This window comes from Aquarana catesbeiana, linkage group LG07, assembly GCF_042186555.1.
Source record: "Aquarana catesbeiana isolate 2022-GZ linkage group LG07, ASM4218655v1, whole genome shotgun sequence".
NCBI classification, from domain to species: Eukaryota; Metazoa; Chordata; class Amphibia; order Anura; family Ranidae; genus Aquarana; species Aquarana catesbeiana.
In genome coordinates this window covers 179,319,650-179,338,986 of record NC_133330.1, presented here as the reverse complement: position 1 = coordinate 179,338,986, position 19,337 = coordinate 179,319,650, and positions in this window count along the sequence as shown.

Here is a 19,337-nt window from a genome sequence, read left to right as displayed (position 1 = left end):
AAGGAGCTAGGAAATCAAGGGTTTTTATAATAGCAGCGTTGAAAAAAAATCTATTTTTTCAGCAACTGACTTAGATTTAAAAAAGCTTAGATTATCTATATTTTTCACAAAGTGTCTGCCAAAATCATCGGCAGACACTTTGGATATATACCGTATCATTTTAACAGGGCTGTTTCTATTAGGAATATGAGGTTACTTTTATTCATTTTTACATCATGGGTAAACCAGATTAAATAATGGTCACCCCAAATTATCTCACAGGAGGGGAAGAACTTAAGTAGGAGCCCACCATATAAAACCTATTCCAGGGTATGGCCTGCCGTATGAGTGGGACCACTAACACCCTGGGTATACCCCACACTTGCCACAACATTTATCAGCTGCTGGGCAACTAGATGATCATCTATCATCTGCCCAACAGTTTAAATCTCCAAGCACAATGTTTTTATTATAACACAAAGACTGGTTAATGAGTACTTGGCACATCTCCTCTAGGAAATCAGCTGTTTTACCAGGGGGATGATAAATAATAATTTACCATCATTAAGCATAAATGACACATCTAACTTGTTGACTACCTATTACACTTTTGAAGGCCCTGGAGCACCAGGACAATGGAAACGTGACAAAATGACCACATTTTGGAAAGTTAACACCCCAATGTATAATCTATGAGGCATAATGAGTCTTTTGAAAGGTTTATTTTTTTCCAGAAGTTTTTGGAAAATGTCGGAAAAAAATTAAAATGCATTTTTTTTTACTCAAAGGTATCCATTTATAAGATATTTCCAACACATAGCATGTATACATAGCAAAAACAAAACCCCAAAATACATTCTGCTACTCCTCCTGAGTATGGCGATACCACATGTGTGAGACTTTTACACAGCCTGACCAGATACAGAGGCCCAACATGCAAGGAACACCGTCAGGTGTTCTAGGGACAGATAGCATGCACATACCAAGAATTACACCACACAATACATTCTGCTGAGCTGTGCAGTTGTCCACAGGAGGATAGCGCTGGTTCAAGCAGCAGGCAGGGACTTGGTCAGCAAAAGTGAATGCAATTGTCCAGGCAACAGGCAGGAATACTGTCCATAATCAATACAGGCAGCAGGCAGGGATACTGTTTATATACAGTCCAGGGTCAGTGCAGGCAGAAATTGTCAGCAGTGCCAAAATATTGGTCCTGGTAGTAGGCAGGAACATGGTCCATGTGGTGTGGTCAGTTCATGTGACAGGCAGCATCATGATGGCATAAGTCCTACAGGCAGCAGGCAGAAGTAGGGCCTCGTTCAGGACAGAATGGAGACAGGGGTAGAGGCTTCTCCCACCCAAATCTCTTTGAAGCCTCCGAGTCTCCAGACTCTAATCTAGGTATGAGAAAACAAAAAAAATGTTTTTCTTCATCCAGAAAAACAATTCTGGAGCCCTTTACATATGTGAGACCCCTATGTTATAAATTCCACTAGCCCAGCGGCAGGGTACAAGATCAGTCCAAGAGGCAGGCAAAAAGCATGGTCAAACAGTCCAGGGTCAGTTCCAGATCAGGCAGAGGTATGTACAGAATCGGTAGGCAGAAGAGTGGTTGAATAACAAGCCAGGGTCAGTTCCAGATCAGGCAGAGGTATGTACAGAATTGGTAGGCAGAAGCGTGGTCGAATAACAAGCCAGGATCAGTTCCAGATCATGCAAAGGTATGTACAGAATCGGTAGGCAGAAGCGTGGTTGAATAACAATCCAGGGTCAGTTACAGAGCAAGCAGAGGCATAAGGGTGTGAAGGTAAATAGCAGGAAGTGAGGGTTATGTTTACTATACTTCACAAAAAATTTAAAGAAGTATGGTAACGGCAGAAACAGTCAACTATGCAGAGACCTGGTTGGGAAGGACATTGGGGACAATAATAAGTGGTATCTCTTCTAACTCCTCCTCTGGTGCACACCCGGCATTTTTTCTGACATTTTTGGCCTGTTGGTCTGGGAGGGATTTTATCGGGAAAGTGGCGTTTGGAGAGTCTGCTAATCACATTGGATCAAATATTTTCTGGTGGGCCATTCAGGAATATAAGGGCAGTGGTGATTTCCTCCTGATAGCCAAGGAAGAGTTTGGGGCTTTCAGTGGAGTTGCAATGGATAATATAGGTGTTGTATATGGCCAAATTAAACAAATAAATTGATACTTTTTTATACCACTGGTATGTTCGTCTTGTGGCAAGGTAGGGTTCGAGCATTTGGTCATTGAAGTCAACAATCCCTATGAACATATTGTATTTGTGGATATATGTTGGCTTTTGGATTGGACCATTCCTCCTGGTGATCTCCACAAAGGTATTATTGTGGATTGAAGAAAGCATGTAGACATCCCTTCTGTCCCTCCACTTCACAGCCAGAATTTCCTCATTCCGCAAACTTGCTGTCTCCACTCTTCTTAAATTCTTGTTGACGAGGCTTTGAGGAGAGCCCTTTCGGTTCGTCCTTATGGTGCCACATGCTGGAGTGTTCTTCCTATGAAGGTTGCAGAACAGGGGCAAACTAATAAAAGTTATCTACATACAAATGGTAGCCTTTCTCCAGGAGTGGGTTTATGAGTTCCCAAACAACTTTCCTGCTTGATCCCATGTAGTCCGTACAATTAGGGGGATGCAGCTGGGTGTCCTTCCCTTTGTATACCATGAAGGCATATATATACCCTGTGGCTCGGTCGCACAATTTATACAGCTTCACCCCATAGTGGGCCCTTTTGGTGGGAATAAATTGTTTGAAGCTAAGCCTGACAGTAAATTTGATAAGAGATTCATCCATGCATATATGTTGATCTGGGGTAAACAACTGGGGGAAGATTTCAGAAAAATAATTTAGTAGTGTCCGAATTTTATAAAGCTTATCATAATTTGGGTCATTATAGTATAGGAACCTCATAATCATGAGATATCTTGTTCTGGGCATTACTGAGGAAAAGATGGGCATGTGGTGGATGGGGTGGGTTGACCAATGTGAACATAATTCATTTTTTTGGTTAGTCCCATACAGAATGTGAGGCCCAACAAAAATCTTAAACTCCTCCACTGTTAGGGCTCTCCACTTATAGGGATGGGCATAATAGGACATTGGGTTACTTGCTATGAATTGTTGTGCATACAGGTTGCACTGGGCCACAATTGATGCTAGCATGTCCTCAGTAAAAATCGGAATGGAAAACATCTATGGGGGAAACATTTTCTGTGTCCACCTTGACTCCTGGCTGGGCAGTGAAAGGGGGAAGCCACAAGGGGTTCTGAAGGGAATAGGGAAGGCTGGCATGGGACTTAACCCTTTGGGACTGAGGTGACACCCCACTGGTACGTGGCCTTTCTTGCCGAGGTACTGCGGTGCTGGTGGATGGCACTGCGGTGCTGGTGGATAGCACTGCCTCCTCACCAGAATGCCTTTGTCTGGCGGGCAGACTATCATCCTCCTCTGAGGCTGTCAGTGTTCCACTGCTTAGGACAGGCTTGTAGTCAACATCAGACTCAGAATCTGAATTTGTGGAGGAATCCGAAGCAGAGAGCTTCCCATTACTCTCGTCGGCCGCAAGAATATTGTACGCCTCTTCAGCTGAAAATAATTTTCTAGACATTGTTGGTGGGCACTTATGGCACTAATGACAGAAGGCACTGATGACATGTGACACTGATGACTGATGACAGAAGGCACTGATGACACATGACACTGATGACAAATGGCACCGATTACACGTGACACTGATGATAGATGGCACTGATTACACGTGACACTGATGAAAATGGCACTGATGACACATGACACTGATGACAGATGGCACTGATGACACATGACACTGATGACAGATGGCACTGATGACACATGACACTGATGTGGCACTGATGACAGATGGCACTGATGACAGATGGCATGTGACACTGACAGGTGGCACTGATAACAGACGGCACTGATGACAGATGGTACTGACAGATGGAACTTACAGATGGCACTGATGACAGATGGCACTTAGAGAGGACACTGATGACAGATGGCACTGCCAGATGGCGCTGACAAATGACACTGACAAATGGCACTGATAGGTACTGTGGGCACCAGTGGGCACTGCAATTACTGTGTTTTTGTGTTGGCACCCACAATCTGCAGCACAGAAGCTCTCCCTTCTCACACGTGGTCTCTGTGTGAGGAGGGAGAGCTGACAATGAGAGATGATCTCATATGTTTAAATTTGAGATCATCTCACATTGGACACCGTAATCGAGTGCTAAATGGCAACTGTGATTGGCCATTTTCCACGATCTGTGATTTCCCATGTCACGGCCAACACAGATTTTCCCAGATGCACTCCCCTGGCGGCACGCGGGGAACAGGTAAACAGGAGGACGTCCATGGACGCCCACGGACGCCCTCCCGGCAATTAAGCTCTGCGCTGTGGCCATCTTTCGGCTATAGCATGGATGGGGAGTGGTTAAGAAGGAAATATTCACAGATCACACCCTTGATTTCCAGCTCCCTCACTTGGTCACTTAAAATGGATTAATTAAGTCTCCAGTGAGTATGCCCTGGCAGACCCAGCAGCCTCTGCATAACCAGGAACACCAAAGAGTGATCTGACCAAACTGTATCTCTAATGAAGGATTTGAAGACCCTGAGGATCTGGGTGACCAACAAGAGGATGTGATCTATCCTAGCATATGACTTGTAGGGGCAATAAAAGTGCATGTAGTCCCGCATGGAGGGATTCACCTCCCTCCAAATATCCTCCAATCCCAGCTGGAAGACTAATCTAGCGATACAGAGGCTCTGTGAAGAAGGGCACATAAGATGAGTACCGAAGGGGCAAGATTTATGTAGCCCTTGGTCAAAGGCTATGTTAGAGTCCGTGCCGTAAATCACTAGATCACTAAATCACTTTTAAAAGCAGAAACCTATCCTCAGGATCTTTATACCCCAACTGTGGAACAAATTTACACCCTACTGAGAAAAAAATGGCAACCCCTCTCGTTTTATTGTCTGTATTAGCTAAGTAAAAGGTTGGGTATTTGGAGTGCATAAACGAGGAGTTGTATTGTCTTGGAAAGTGTGTCTCCTTTAAGAGGAGAATGTCTATTTTCTGGGTGTGATAATATTGGAATATTTTGCTGTGTTTAACTGGGGAGTTTAAGCTCTGAGTATTATGTGAAGCAATATGCAGGGGGGAACAGAGGATGAACCACTAGCCAAGGAGCAGATAGATACAATATTTTGATAATATACTGTATGTAGCTGAATGGGGCTTGCTCCCATGGGCGATAATACAAATCATCCAAATTCATTTCAGCCCTTGCCCATTCTGACACAGTAGGCTTTGTGGTGGGAAGACAAGCCTCGGAAAGGACTAGGTCATTTATAGACCCTATACAATGGGCCAAGCACCATAAAACACCTTCTCTTCTTCTTCCTTTAGTTATAAAGAAAGCGTTTGATAGAGGGCACAGAAATATTTCAATGCAGTCCTCATAAAATTTGACTTCTCAGGCATTATCTTATCAGCTTAAGATTTTTCTCCCTACCCAGTGCCAGGGTGTGGACCTCTGGCCTACTGTCTGAACCATTCACCATTCCTAATGATACCAGACAGGAATGCCCTCTGTCTCCCCTTATGTTTACCCTTGTTATGGAACCCCTTGCAGAGCCTATCCAATTAAACCCTCTCATTTCATGAATACAAGTTATCAAAATGACTCAGGTATTTTGAACCAAGTTAAGCAATGGTGATCTGCCTCCTCCAAACCCTCGTAGCTGCAAATTGAACATACAGCTATAGCAACTGATCCTAAGCTGCTCTTAAATGCGCTCTGTTTTCACCTGAGGCCTCTGCACTCCTTCATTTATATGGTTAATGCCACTTTAAGGTCATGGAGATTAATCCTTCAAATTAGCATTGGCATACCAAAGAAACTTTTACCATTTCAACCACTTGGCTCATTGGAACTGAATGATATTGCTTTATTCCTCTGCACCTGGCTTACTGCAGGGCTTCATCACATTGGAGACCTTTATACTGGACCCTACATTGACTCATTTTATTCTCCCAGTGTGAATTTTCCAATCAACAGTAAAGACTTTTATAAGTACCTCCAAATTCGACATGCCCTCTCCTCCATTACCAGGACTGAAAACACAATGCCCTAAGATCTGATAAAAAAATTTCAATAACTCTAAGCCTCCACAGAAAGGAATCTCATTAATTTATAAAATTCTTGTGAAAGGACCACATCAAGACCAAAGAAGCCTTCAGGGGATAGAGCAGCTAACTGTATGTTCTGGTAAGTAAACATAAGCTAAAATTAACAAAATAAAGACATCGCTACATCCAACAGCTAAACATGATTACATACGCATTCTTCATAAATTTGGATGATCAAAACTCCTGTGAGTTAAATTACTAAAAATAAATTATTTATATAAATCTAAGGGAAAAAAATAGCTACTTGATCAGAACCAATACCAGCAATGTACACTAACTACGTTTAAACTCCTCCACCATGCCTTTAAAGAAACACTCTTACCAGAGCTCCATGACCCTCAATTGTAGAGCAGTCTTGGAAAACATACAGTATATGAATAGACCACCCAGGTTCAGCTTTCTTCCAGCAAATCAGATACCAGGTATCCGCACAGCACAATTTATTACAATTAGTTAAAACTACTCCTCTGTAAAATGATGCAAAAAAGTGATTCTCAATAAGGTAAACTGGCTGCAATGTGGAGCCTCAAAGCCGATATGTGTGATGTTTCCCTCGCATTAAGCCATATCCCACACATTTTGTCAGATGCTGACATCTTCAGGTGATGTGCCAAACGCCACTCACCATGCACTATACATAGCTTTAGAAGAGGAAGGTGTAGTTAAAAGACAAACTCTTGGGAATAAGCTTGGTGAGCTCTCTCTTATATTGTGTGACGGGATTACCCTTCAAAAGGAGTATAAGTGTCATGATAAGAGATTACCCTATTAATTTCGGCCATGTAGCCATCCTTATCTAGAAAGACAATTACCCTGCCCTTATCCACTGGGTGGATCGCCAAATTACTAACATTACATTACTGCATTAGATCTATCTATATTTGTGCATGTTATCTTTAACGTATAAAGATCTGTTAAAATTAAATCTCTGAAAGCATTTACAAATGGGAAATTATTACCAGGTGGGTTAAATAATGGAGCATTGGATAGGTTTGAGTGTATGAATTCATCCGTATTGTGATTTATATCCCCACCTGGTTTTTGCAAAATAAATGTTGTTTAACATTTAACTTCCTTACAAATGTTGTATATTTGCTGTAGTGCCCTTGTGGCCTCCAGTATGTGGGAAGGACCACCAGGGCACTGTGGATAAGGTTAAGTGAACACATTGGTACTATAAAAAGGAGTACAGAGGTCACAGCTTATCTTAACACTACGCGCTGTTTCATAACATGAATCCCTCAGGAACTCTCATTATGGGATCAATAAATTTGATCCCTGTTGAAGGGATAGTGTTTCTAAGAGAAGCATATTTAGACTTGAGTCTAGATGGATTTTTTTTTTCAAAGATTTTATTGAAGGATATTACATTACAAGATATAGCAAAAAATGATAGACATTTTTTTCATGTAACATTTGTCATAAACATTTGTCATAAACACAAAATCATATAACCTGGGCATAGTGAGCCTAGGTGGGTTGTATGACTATGGCACTGCTGAACAACAACATACTACATAAATGAACAAAATAAAAGATAAAAACTCTCATGCAGAGTTAACTGGATCATTCAACTATGGAGGGACCTTGAGAATCAGAGGGTGAGAATGCGGAAAAGAGATGAAGAAATAAAGGGGGAATAGGGATGGGGGGGTTACACCACTTCATTGTTGGAGGATAATATAACGGTGATTTCACGTTATGGTATGAGCTAGGAACTCTCAGGGTGGGTGTTACTTATTGAGATAATGATGGGGGGTGGACAAAGGATGAGTATGTTGTATTGGCTGGAGGAATTTGAGTTTGTCTATATATAAATCAAGTGTCGGGTAAGTCATCTTGCCCCAAAGTTGTGCAGGGAGACCCATAATATGAGAAAAAAGTTTCAAAATGGTTGAGTTCCTCTTGAGATAGGGTTTTTTCCATGAAAGGTTTCCATCTGGAGTAGAGATGTTTGCTGGCTTTTGTGTGGTTAAAATCTGTGTTTAACTTGTCTGTCTATAGTAGATGCAAAAGTTCCCTTTTGACCTGTGAAACCTTTGGAATGCATGGGGACATCCAATTTTTTTAGGATGGCTCACCGAGCAATTAGAAGGCATATCAGAATCCAATCTTTATGCGGTAAGTGGGTCTTGGAGGACCAGGATAACAGATGTTCATCCCAATAGCCAAAGATAAGGAGTAGGGGGTCTTTTGGTATTTTCAGGAGGGTTATACCTAATATGAAAGATATGACTTGATCCCAGAATTTGGAGATGAACGAGCAAGACCAAAAGCAGTGAGTTAAAGGAGGTTTGGCTTGTTGGCATAGGGGGCAAGTGGTGGGACCTTGGCTGTTTTTTTTCAGAGAGAAAGGGGATATATGCTCGATGGAGGATTTTTAGTTGGGTTTCTCTCCAGGATTCGTTAGGTATCAGTTATAGGATTTTGTTATATCCTCTAAGGAGATTGTCCACTATGTCTGTGACCTGAAAGTCTTTGCCCCAATTTGCTGCTGAAGAGGATGTTAGTGGCGGAGTGGAGTGTAGCAGGAGGGGTTTATAGATGTCAGAAATAGTGGAGCCTTCTTGGAGCTTTTGGTCTGAAACATCCACTTTGAATCTTTTGCTCTCATCTCTGCAAGCGTTGCAAATGAAATTGACACATTGCCTAAAGTGAAAGGCATGGAATTGAGGAAGTGCAAAGGTTTCGGCAACGACTGAGAAGTGGTGAGGTTGCCCAGTTTCCAAATCGCAAAGTTGTGAGAATTTGGTGAGGTCTTTTTTTGCTTCCAAATGAGGAAAGGTTTGTGTTCCAGCCCCGCTGGGAAGTTGTCCTGTATTGTAAGGTGTCTTGATATGAACGGCGAGAGCTTCAGGCTCTTTCTTGCTTCCCTCCATGCTATGGCAGTGTCCCGTAAGACAAGATTATGCTGTAGGGGTTGAGGGTGTAGATTTCTACTTACAGTGAAGAAGGGTGGCCAATGAGTAAGGGTGAGCCATTGTTGTTTCCAAAAGGTAGTTAGAGTATCAGGAGGAATGAGAAAGCCAGTCTAGGCCTATTCTGAGAAGACATGCTACATTGTAAGTCCTGACATTTGGCAGATTAATGCCCCCTTCGCGTCTGGGAAGATAAAATTTCACAAGAGCAATGCGTGGTCATTTATTTTGCCAGAGGAATTTAGTGACGGCTTTGTTTAAAATTTTGATGTCTTTGTGTTTCAAGAGTAGTGGAATCGTTTGAAGTGGATACAATAGGCGTGCAAAACTGACCATTTTTATTAGGTGGCATTTTCCCAGGAGCGAAAGCGGCAGATCCATCCAGTGTTCCAACTCTTGGGACAACTTGGTCTTTTCCTTTCTTGGAAAGCAGTTTGATGGTGGCCTGGTTTCCCGAGGGTAAGTAGGGGCCGTCTGACAAATGCCTTTATAGACACTGAGTAGGGTGGGCTCTGTTATTCTATGTAGGGTTTTGTAGAATTCCCTTGAGAACCCATCAGGGCCTGGTGCTTAAATGGCGCTAGTTTAGGAAAGGTAGTGGAAATTTTGGATAGGGAAATGGGTGCATTCAGTGAATCCAGTTTGGAGGAGGTGACCGTTGGTAGGGTTACTTTGTCGAGAAAAGATTCTGTAACTTTTTTGTCAATGGGATCAGGAGCATATAATGATGTATAGTATTGCAGCATAACTTTATTCATTTCCTGGTGTGAGTTTTTGATGGAGCCTGAAGTGTCCCGTAAAGAGGTGATGTGTATAGGGCAGAAAGGGCCTTTGCTCAGTCTTGCCAGTAATTTGCCTGCTTTGTTACCAAATGTATAAGGTGTAGCATCAAAGTTGGCTCTTTTCATCATTTCTAGTGCGTCTGCCCAGATTTCAAAGGCTCTTTTCACGGCTTGCCATTCAGCTCTATTTTCGGCGGAATTTAGGGCATATAGAGATTGCTGCGCTAGACGGAGTCTAGAGCTAGTTGTTTTGTACTTAGAGTGTGCTTTTTGTAGGAGGCGGTGTAGGAGATGATTCAGCCTCGAAAGAAAGCTTTGCCAGCTTCCCAAAATAGGTTTGGGTTGTCAATGTGTGATGAGTTAGTCGTGGAGTATTCATCCGATGCTATCTCCATGTGCTGTTGGAAATCAGCATTATTGTGCAGAAAGGATGGGAAACGCCAGATCCTGAGGTTAGGGTGCAGGTTGGAGGTTGTCAAAGGTAACTGATATTGGGGCATGGTCAGAAATGGCTATGTCGTTGATGTCTTCTCCAGAGATCATTGAAACCATATTGTTGGTGCAGAAAAGATTCTGGTGAAGACAGTATGAGGGTTGGAGTAGAAGTGGAGTTTCCTGACGATTGGGTGAAGGAGCCGCCAAATGTCATGGAGATGGAGAGAGTCCATTGTGCATGCAAGGTGCGTTAAGGTGGGGGTCGTGTGCATTTTGCGGGAGCGTTTGGGTGTAGATCTATCATTTGTGGGGTGCATTATGGTTTTGAAGTCTCACCCGACTACATGTGGGATCTGTGGGTTGTTGAGTAGTCTAGCAGAGATCTCACTGAAAAATTGATGTTGGAGATAACTAGATCTCTGTTGGCTACATGGATGTGTGCCGTGAGGAAGTGGCCTTGATCATCATGGTCTGTAGAAATCACTTCACAAGTAAGGTTTCTATTAAGGTAAGAACCCCTGCTTTACGTCCAACTGCATTGAATCCTAAAACGGTGCCTACGCAGAGTTTTCTCATGCAATGGAAATCAGGGGAGGATAGGTGGGTCCCTTGGAGGAGGGCAATGCCGGTTTGCAGCCTCATCAGATGGCGAAGGATTTTTAGTCTCTTATTGGGGGATCTAAGCCCTTTTACGTTCCAGGAGGTTACTTCCATGGGGGGGAATTGTAATGAGGAGTTTGGGCCGGTGTGAGGAAATCATTAGGTTTTTGTCTGAGGGAGAGAACTGGTGTCTTAGCATGGGATATCACAGAATGCAAATGGGAGACAAGTGGTGTATAAGAGTCTGGTGACAGATGATTGGTATATGTTAAGGGAAGGAGATGTGGGAAAATGTTTGAGGGGGTAAAAAACTAATTATACAATATACTAAACATTAAGTGAACTTCTCTTTTTTCCGCATGGTGACACTGCATAGGTCAGCTCCCATGCTGACCCGAAAGGTGCATCATAACCCAGCCCGTAAGGAGCAGCAATGTTTCTTGCAGCAGACTTCGGGAATGCATGGGGAAGGGAGTTGACTGAATGCAGTAGGACCATGGAAAGAATATTACAGTTATGCCAGAGACATAAAGTGGATGGGGGATAACCCATGTAAAAACATAATAACAAGCCCTACCCACTTTCGTGGAGGCCATAATCGAGGGTGACCTAAAGGAGGTAAAACCCAAACTCAGGTGACCTAGGAGATCTTACATGCGCCCAAATGTGGTCTGGGCTGGTGTAAGTGGATTCCAAGTCAACGTGGAGTAGAACGATGGTCGGGTCCTGAAGGCCTAAATCGTTTTGGAGAGTCCTTCCTGGGGTTTCTTTGATCCAGAGGGTGGTTATTCGGGGTAGCCCTGGGTGGGGGCCTGGAGGTGGAGGACTGCTGGAAAAGCCAATGTGAATTTCACTTGTTGATGTTGGAGTTCCAAGCAGATGTGTTGAAAGGCCTTCCTTTTTTTGGTGACTTTGACAGAGTAGTCTGCAAAGATTAGGACCTTTATCATGTCTATTTGTAGAGATCTGTATTGTCTGAATTTTTGTAAGATGGTGGCTTTGTCTGGGTAGTTCAGGTATTTTGCGATGATCGGGCGGGGAGTTTTGCGTTCTGTGTTGTAAGCTCCCATGCGGTGAGCTTGTTCGACTGTGCATGAGCCAGGAAGAACTAACGCTTCCAGGATGCATCTGGCGCAGAATTCTGTTATGGCTGATGCTTTGAGGGTCTCTGGGATGCCGACGAAGTGCAGATTGCTCATTCTGGATCTGTTTTCCAAGTTGTCTAATTTTTGGAGCACATATTGGTTAGTTTTGTCCTGAGCTTGTTCCATCGCTTGAACTTGGTACAATTCCTCTTCCACATTGGAGAGATGGCTTTCCACTTCATACAATCTGGTGTTATGTTCCCCTAGTTCTGTCTTGAGGTGCTGCATCTCCGCATTGATTGCTTTTTCTACAGATGCAGCTATCATGGGGGATAACAAAGCAGCCATGGCCTGAGCAATGAGCTTAGTATTTGAGTTTATATTCCCATGATGTGAGGAGGGAGAGGCTGGATGTGGATGTGAGGAGGAAGAGGCTGGATGTGGGGTAGGATGTGTGGAGAGAGGTGCTAAGGGACTGCTCACATCCATGCCTGTCATGTCCGCTGCAGGATCCGATAAGGCCGAAGCTGGGGCCTCGATTTGCAACTGGGCCGGCAGCGCCGAGTGGGCCGCGTGCGATCACAGTTCGTTTTTTTCAACAAACCGGTTTATTGGGGTGTGCGGGTGGCTCCGGAGGAGGCTGCGGGTAGTGAAAGAAGTTTTATAGGCTGGTTTTATAGGCTGCTTTTGGGGTCAAGCTGCGGGAGCTTGGAGAAGACACAGCTACTCAATGTGGCACCGGAACCAGAAGCTTTGATGGATTTTTAATTTAAGGGTTTTCTCTTCTCATGGTCTCAACATTGAGAAGTATAAACTAATTTATTTATAACAAGTTTAGATATGATCATGTTTGTCCCTTTCTTGGTTTTGAAAAGAAGGGGGGAGTTTGGGACTTTAAATGAAGCACATATGTAATGTGCCTCCATCCCTGGTTCAGGTAAATAAAGAAGGAGATTTGGGACTTTAGATGAGGCTCTTGACATTGTGGGGATACTTTAGTAGAAAACATGTTTAACCACTTGCCGACCAGCCGCCGCAGTTGTACTGCGGCAAAATGGCACGGCTGGGCGAAACAATGTTATGTAACGTCGCTTCACCCCTGTGGGCACTTGGGGCACGCGCGCGCCCCCTGCTCGTCCAAGGAGCCAATGCCAGTGCCCGGCGGTCGCAATCACCGCCGGGCTCCCACAATCGCTCTGGGCACACAGAGAACCGGGATCTGTGTCCCATTACTTTTGGTCCCTTAAAAAAGTGGAAGGCACATATACAAACTGTAGTAATTCCTACACCGTTCACCTGATTTGGATGTAAATACCCTCAAATTAAAGCTGAAAGTCTGCAGTTAAAGCATATCTTGTTCGTTTCATTATTATTTATTATCCATCAATCTTTTCTACATTATCATGTGTTGCCAAGTTGATATATATCATGTATCCTTTATGTCCATGTTATATGTGTACATGTATGTGTAATTTTATGATCAAAATATTTTTTACTTGTTCTGTACCATTGATATGTATTTTATACATCTTCCATGTTATTAAACATGTTTTCTACTAAAGTACCCCCACAATGTAAAGAGCCTCATCTAAAGTCCCAAATCTCCTTCTTTTTTTTTTCTGGGTTTTGTGATAAACCTGCTCTATATTTATGTATTTTAAAAAGTTTTAAATGGATTTAATATTTGTGTGCATTTGTTCTTATTTTAAATTGTCTTATTGTGCCATTTCTTATGAGGAGTAGGGTGACTTTTTAATATAATTTGTATTTTTTGATATTTTCTCCTTCTTAATACACATATTTTTATGTTGTACATGTTGGTATTTTCATATACTGATATGGAATCTTAATGGACATTTGTATACTATTAGTTTTACTGTATACCTTTTTGTGTGCAGTTTGTCTTTAACCACAAGATGACTCTGTGCATTGGTTGTAGTATGTCCTGTGTTTTGCTAAAACGTACATGTGTCCACCTTCCTCATCTCAAACTATGTATAGTGCGATGAGCAGTGTTTGGCACATCACCTGAAGACATCAGCATCTGACAAAATGAGTAGGGGCATTGCCTGTACGTGGGGACATCATCACACATATCGGCTTTGCTAATCCACATTGCAGCCGGTTTACCTTATTGGGAAATGTTGCATGCATCATTTTACATGTGAGTGGTTTTAACTAATTTCAGTACAATTGTGTTTTGCAGAATTACACTATTGTGGTATGTTTACTTTATATACATGCATGCTTTTAATAATTGAGAGTTGGATGCCTGGTATCTGATGATGAGCTGGAGGAAAGCTGACCCTGGATGGTCTATTCATATATGTTTACCATGACTGCTCTACAATTTAGGGTTCTGGAGTTCTGGTAAGAATCCTACTTTATGGTCATAGTCGAGGAGCTTACACACAGTTAGTGTATATTGCTGGTATTGGTTCACATCGGATCAAGTAATTTTACAGCACTGGAAGGCTTTCTTCTTGGGACTGGATTTCACATGTGTGAATTTCGCTCATATCTTAGAGTCATATTGATTGGCACTTTCTGTAACTATCACATGTGTTATACTAAACACATACTTATGCACCACACTTTTTAAGGAAATTTTGTTTACACATATTATTATAGTTTTGAAAAATGTATGGTTGCACATTTATGTATATACAGTATAAATATATTTTCTTAGATTCATAAAAAATATATATTTTTAGTGATTTAACTCACGGGAGTTTTGATCATTCACATTTATTCAGAAACTCCTTCTACAGCCCACCTCTCCATAAAACATGTTCAATGGTGTTTTGGGACTCTCCCTTGTTAAAAATTGAAATAACACCATATCTCTGCTATTTGAATATATGTATGCTCCCAAAAGCTCACCTATCATTTGCCAAATTTCATACTTCTTGGAATCTGTGATGCCGTGTACACACGACCAGACTTTACAGCATACTTGGTCCTGCGGACCAGAGTCCATCAGAAAATTCGATTGTGTGTGGGCTCCAGCGGACTTTTTTCCCCAAAAGTTCGACGGACCTAGAAATGAAACATGTTTCAAATCTTTTCGACGGACTCGAGTCCGGTCGAAAAGTCAGCTCGTCTGTATGCTAGTCCGATGGACAAAAAACGACGCTAGGGCAGCTATTGGCTACTGGCTATGAACTTCTGTGTTTTAGTCCAGTTGTACGTCATCACGTACGAATCCGTCGGACTTTGGTTGATCGTGTGTAGGCAAGTTCTTTCATTCAGAAAGTTCGTCGTAAAGTCCGTCGAAAAGTCTGCCGGACAAAGTCTGCCGTAAAGTCCGGTCGTGTGTACGCGGCATGACTCAAACACAGATGCATCCAGCTAAGATAAACATATCTTCTCCTGAAATTATGTGGAATCTTTAGAAGGCAAGCCATAAATCTGAATTATAGCATACACGCCCACAGTCCTGCCCACACTGACAGCCATTCAGACTCTAAACTCCAGGGCATGATGGGATTTGTAGTCTTAGTATATGATGACAAACACTAACAGGAAGTGATACCGCAACTTCAGAAATCACTCCTCCTGAAGCCCAGGGATAAAGAAAATTCTGTGTAAAAAGATGACTTCACTGATTTTAAAAACTGAGTTTTGTATACTCATGCAATTTTAATCTAAATCAAATAAGCAGTTTTGCTTAATTAACTAAAGGGATAATGTACACATTTTATCACTATCCCAGAGTTCTTCTTTAATCAACACCTGGAATTATTGTACCAAAATTGTGAACACCATGTTATATTTTATTATCACACCCAGGACTTCTTAGACATAATATACACATGTTTACTATAATGTATGAGTTCTGTTTTGCTCTTTTTTAATTAAGGACTTATGGTTGAAAAATATTAATAAAGCAATTTTCATTATTGTTATTCATTCCAGAGTTCTAAGAGAACTTTAAGGTATATTTGCTGGACCTTTAACTAAATGTTTTAATAAACCTCTTCTAATAGGTAAAATTCCCCATAATTGGGGGGGTAGATAATATTGTACCTATCCACAAAAAGGGTAGTAAGGAAGAAGCTGATAACTACAGGCTGGTGAGTTTAACATATGTTGTAGTTAAATTGAAATCAGTTCTAAATAGGAAGAAGGATCAATCAATGCAGCATGGCTTTATGGAGGGCAGATCATGTCAATCTTGTTTTTTCTAGGGGTAGGCAACCTTTGAGAGTTGGAGATCTGCTTAAACACCACTGATGAAGTCAAAGATCACCGGGTATAGTGTCCACCCCCCCCCCCCAAAAAAAAGACAGTAAGGTTGACTTTTTTTTTTTAATGATTTTTTTTGACAAAAATAAGTAGTGCAAGAGAGTGCAGGGTTTAGGAGTGTGTTATGCAGAGAATGCAATGATCAGCAGTGGGTTATGTTTACATTGCAGGGTTCAGGAGTGTGTTGCACTCAGAATGCAGGGTTCGGGAGTGCATTGCGCTCAGAATGCAGGGTTCAGGAGTGTGTTGCACTCAGAATGCAGGGTTTGAGAGTGCGTTTTGCTCAGAATGCAGGGTTCGGGAGCGAATTGTGCTCAGAATGCAGGGTTCAGGAGTGTGTTGCTCTCAGAATGCAGGGTTTGGGAGTGCGTTGCACTCAGAATGCAGAGGTCAGGACTGCGTTGCGCTCAGAATGCAGGGATCAGGAGTGCCTTGTGCTCAGAATGCAGGAATCAGGAGTGCATTGCGTTTATAATGCAGGGATCAGAAGTGCGTTGTGCTCAGAATTCAGGGATCAGGAGTGCGTTGCCTTCTGAATGCAGGGTTCAGGAGTGCGTTGAGCTCAGAATGCAGGGATCAAGAGTGTATTGCGCTCAGAATTCAGGGATCAGAAGTGCGTTGCCTTCAGAAGGCAGGGTTCAGGAGTGCATTTCGCTCAGAATGCAGGGATGAAAAGTGGACTGCGCTCAGAATGCAGTGATCAGGAGTATGTTAGGCTCAGAATGCAGGGATCAGCAGTATGTTAGGCTCAGAATGTGCTCAGGGAGGAGGTGGAGGGTGATGTAAAGGGTGTTATAGGACACTGCTATGGAGGTAAACCTGCCCATAAGAGCAACCTCCTCCCCTTCTCATGACCCCCACCACACACACAGTGGTGTCTTCTGCCCCCTTTCCCCTATAGCAGTAATCTCTGCCTCACATAGCATAGTCTCCTGCCTGTTTCCACAGCAGAGACCAGGAGGCAGCACCGTTCTGGACAGAGGAGCAGAACTGGCAGAATGACTTTTCATAGTAGCAAGCTGGTGATTGTTGCTTAGGACCATCCTTTGTCCTAGCAATCAATCACCTGCGGTTAAACATAAAAAGTTAATATGGCCAGCTTCTCCTCTTGCCCTCTGTCCTGAGCTGTGCTTCCTCCCAGTCTCCACTGTTCACTGATCACAGTGGCAGAGGAGGCTGGGGGCGGGAGGGACAGAGAGGAAGCAGGACACAGAAGGCGTGGTGGAGCCATGCAGGAGGCTTGAGACTGGGATGGAGAAAGGATTGGCACATAGAAGGCAGGGGTCGGTGGCTCAAGAACCTGTTTGCGGTCTACCTGTCACCTGCCTGCGGTCGAAAGTTGGACCGCGATCGATGGGTTGCTGACTTCCGATCTAATCTTATTGATTTGTTTAACTATATCACCAATGTTTGGACCCAAAAAATGCTGTGGACATAGACTATCTTGGTTTTCACAAACGCATTGGTACAGTTCCACATAAAAATCCATGATAAAAAACAGCTAGGACTTAACCCCTGAGTAGTTTTATGGATATTTAGTTGGCTAAGGCATAGATAACAGGGGGGGGTCAATTCACTAAGAGTTAAATTAAAATGCGGTAAAATACTGCATGCGGTAACAATTGTGTAAGTATTAAATTCATTAAGAATTTTGTGTTAAATACAGTACCTGCCCACAAGATTGCGTTTCCAGCGTGATCCCATCACGCTTGTTCTCGGCGACAGGGTACTGTACATCTCGCCCTGGCTGCAATAGGAAAAACACATTTTCCTATTGCAGCGAGCGCGAGAGCGAATTCCCCTCCAAGAGCATACCAGGCTCTTAGGTCTGGTATGGATTTTAAGGGAAACCCCCTACGCCAAAAAAACAGTGTGGGGGCCCCCCAAAATCCATACCTGACCCTTATCCGAGCACACAGCCCGGCCGGTCAGGAATGGGGGTGGGGATGAGTGAGCACCTCCCTCCTGAACCGTACCAGGCCGCATGCCCTCAACATGGGGGGGTAGGTGCTTTGGGGAAGGGGGGCACCCTGCGGCCCCCCCACCCCAAAGCACCTTGTCCCCATGTTGATGAGGACAAGGGCCTCTTGCTGACAACCCTGGCCGTTGGTTGTTGGGGTCTGCGAGCAGAGGGCTTATCGGAATCCAGGAGCCCCCTTTAATACAGGGGCCCCCAGATTCCGGCCCCCCACCCTATGTGAATGAGTATGGGGTACATCGTACCCCTACCCATTCACCTGGGGAAAAAAATTGGCAATAAAAAAACACACTAGACAGGTTTTTAAAGTAATTTATTAGGCGGCTCCGGGGGTCTTCTTCCAACTTCGGGGGTCTCTTCCGACTTATCCGCTCTCTCCGGCCTCTTCTCCCAGTCTCCCAGTGTCCGGTTCTTCTCCCGGTCTCCGGCCTCTTCTCTAGGTCTCCGGTTCTTCTCCCGCTCTCCGGTTCTTCTGCCGGGCTTCTCCGCTATCTTCTGCTCTTTTGCCGCTCTTTTGCTAGCGGTGGCCCGGTCTTCTCCATCGTCTTGTTCCCCCTCCCCTGCTTCCGATGTTGACACAACGCTCTCTCCCGCTGTAATGTCGTGTGCGAGGTACGCAATGACTTATATAGGCATGGGGCGTGGTCACCGGGTGATGTCATCTGACGTCACAGTCCCATCATACCCTGGGACAGTTGATGATTTGGTGGGTAAAGTATGTATTTTTGCATGATCTTCACATGATCTGCAGTTGAGCGCTGGTGATACTTTTGTTGCTCATAACTCCAAAGGTGTGCAGTAGGGTTTAATATGTAAATGTAAGACAATGCACCTATGGAAAAAGAGCCCTGTGACAGAATACAATATTGATAGTGCAGTATTGGCCACAACTACAGAGGAAAGATTTGGGTGTACTTATTTAAGATGATTGCAAAATGAATAGACAGAATGGACAGCCAGTGGAAAAAAAGAATATAATTGTCACATACCTGGATCGTGAGCCTGACATGTAGAGGAGAGCCTCTCTTGCTGCACCGACTTGTGGGCCCCTGAGGTTGAGAC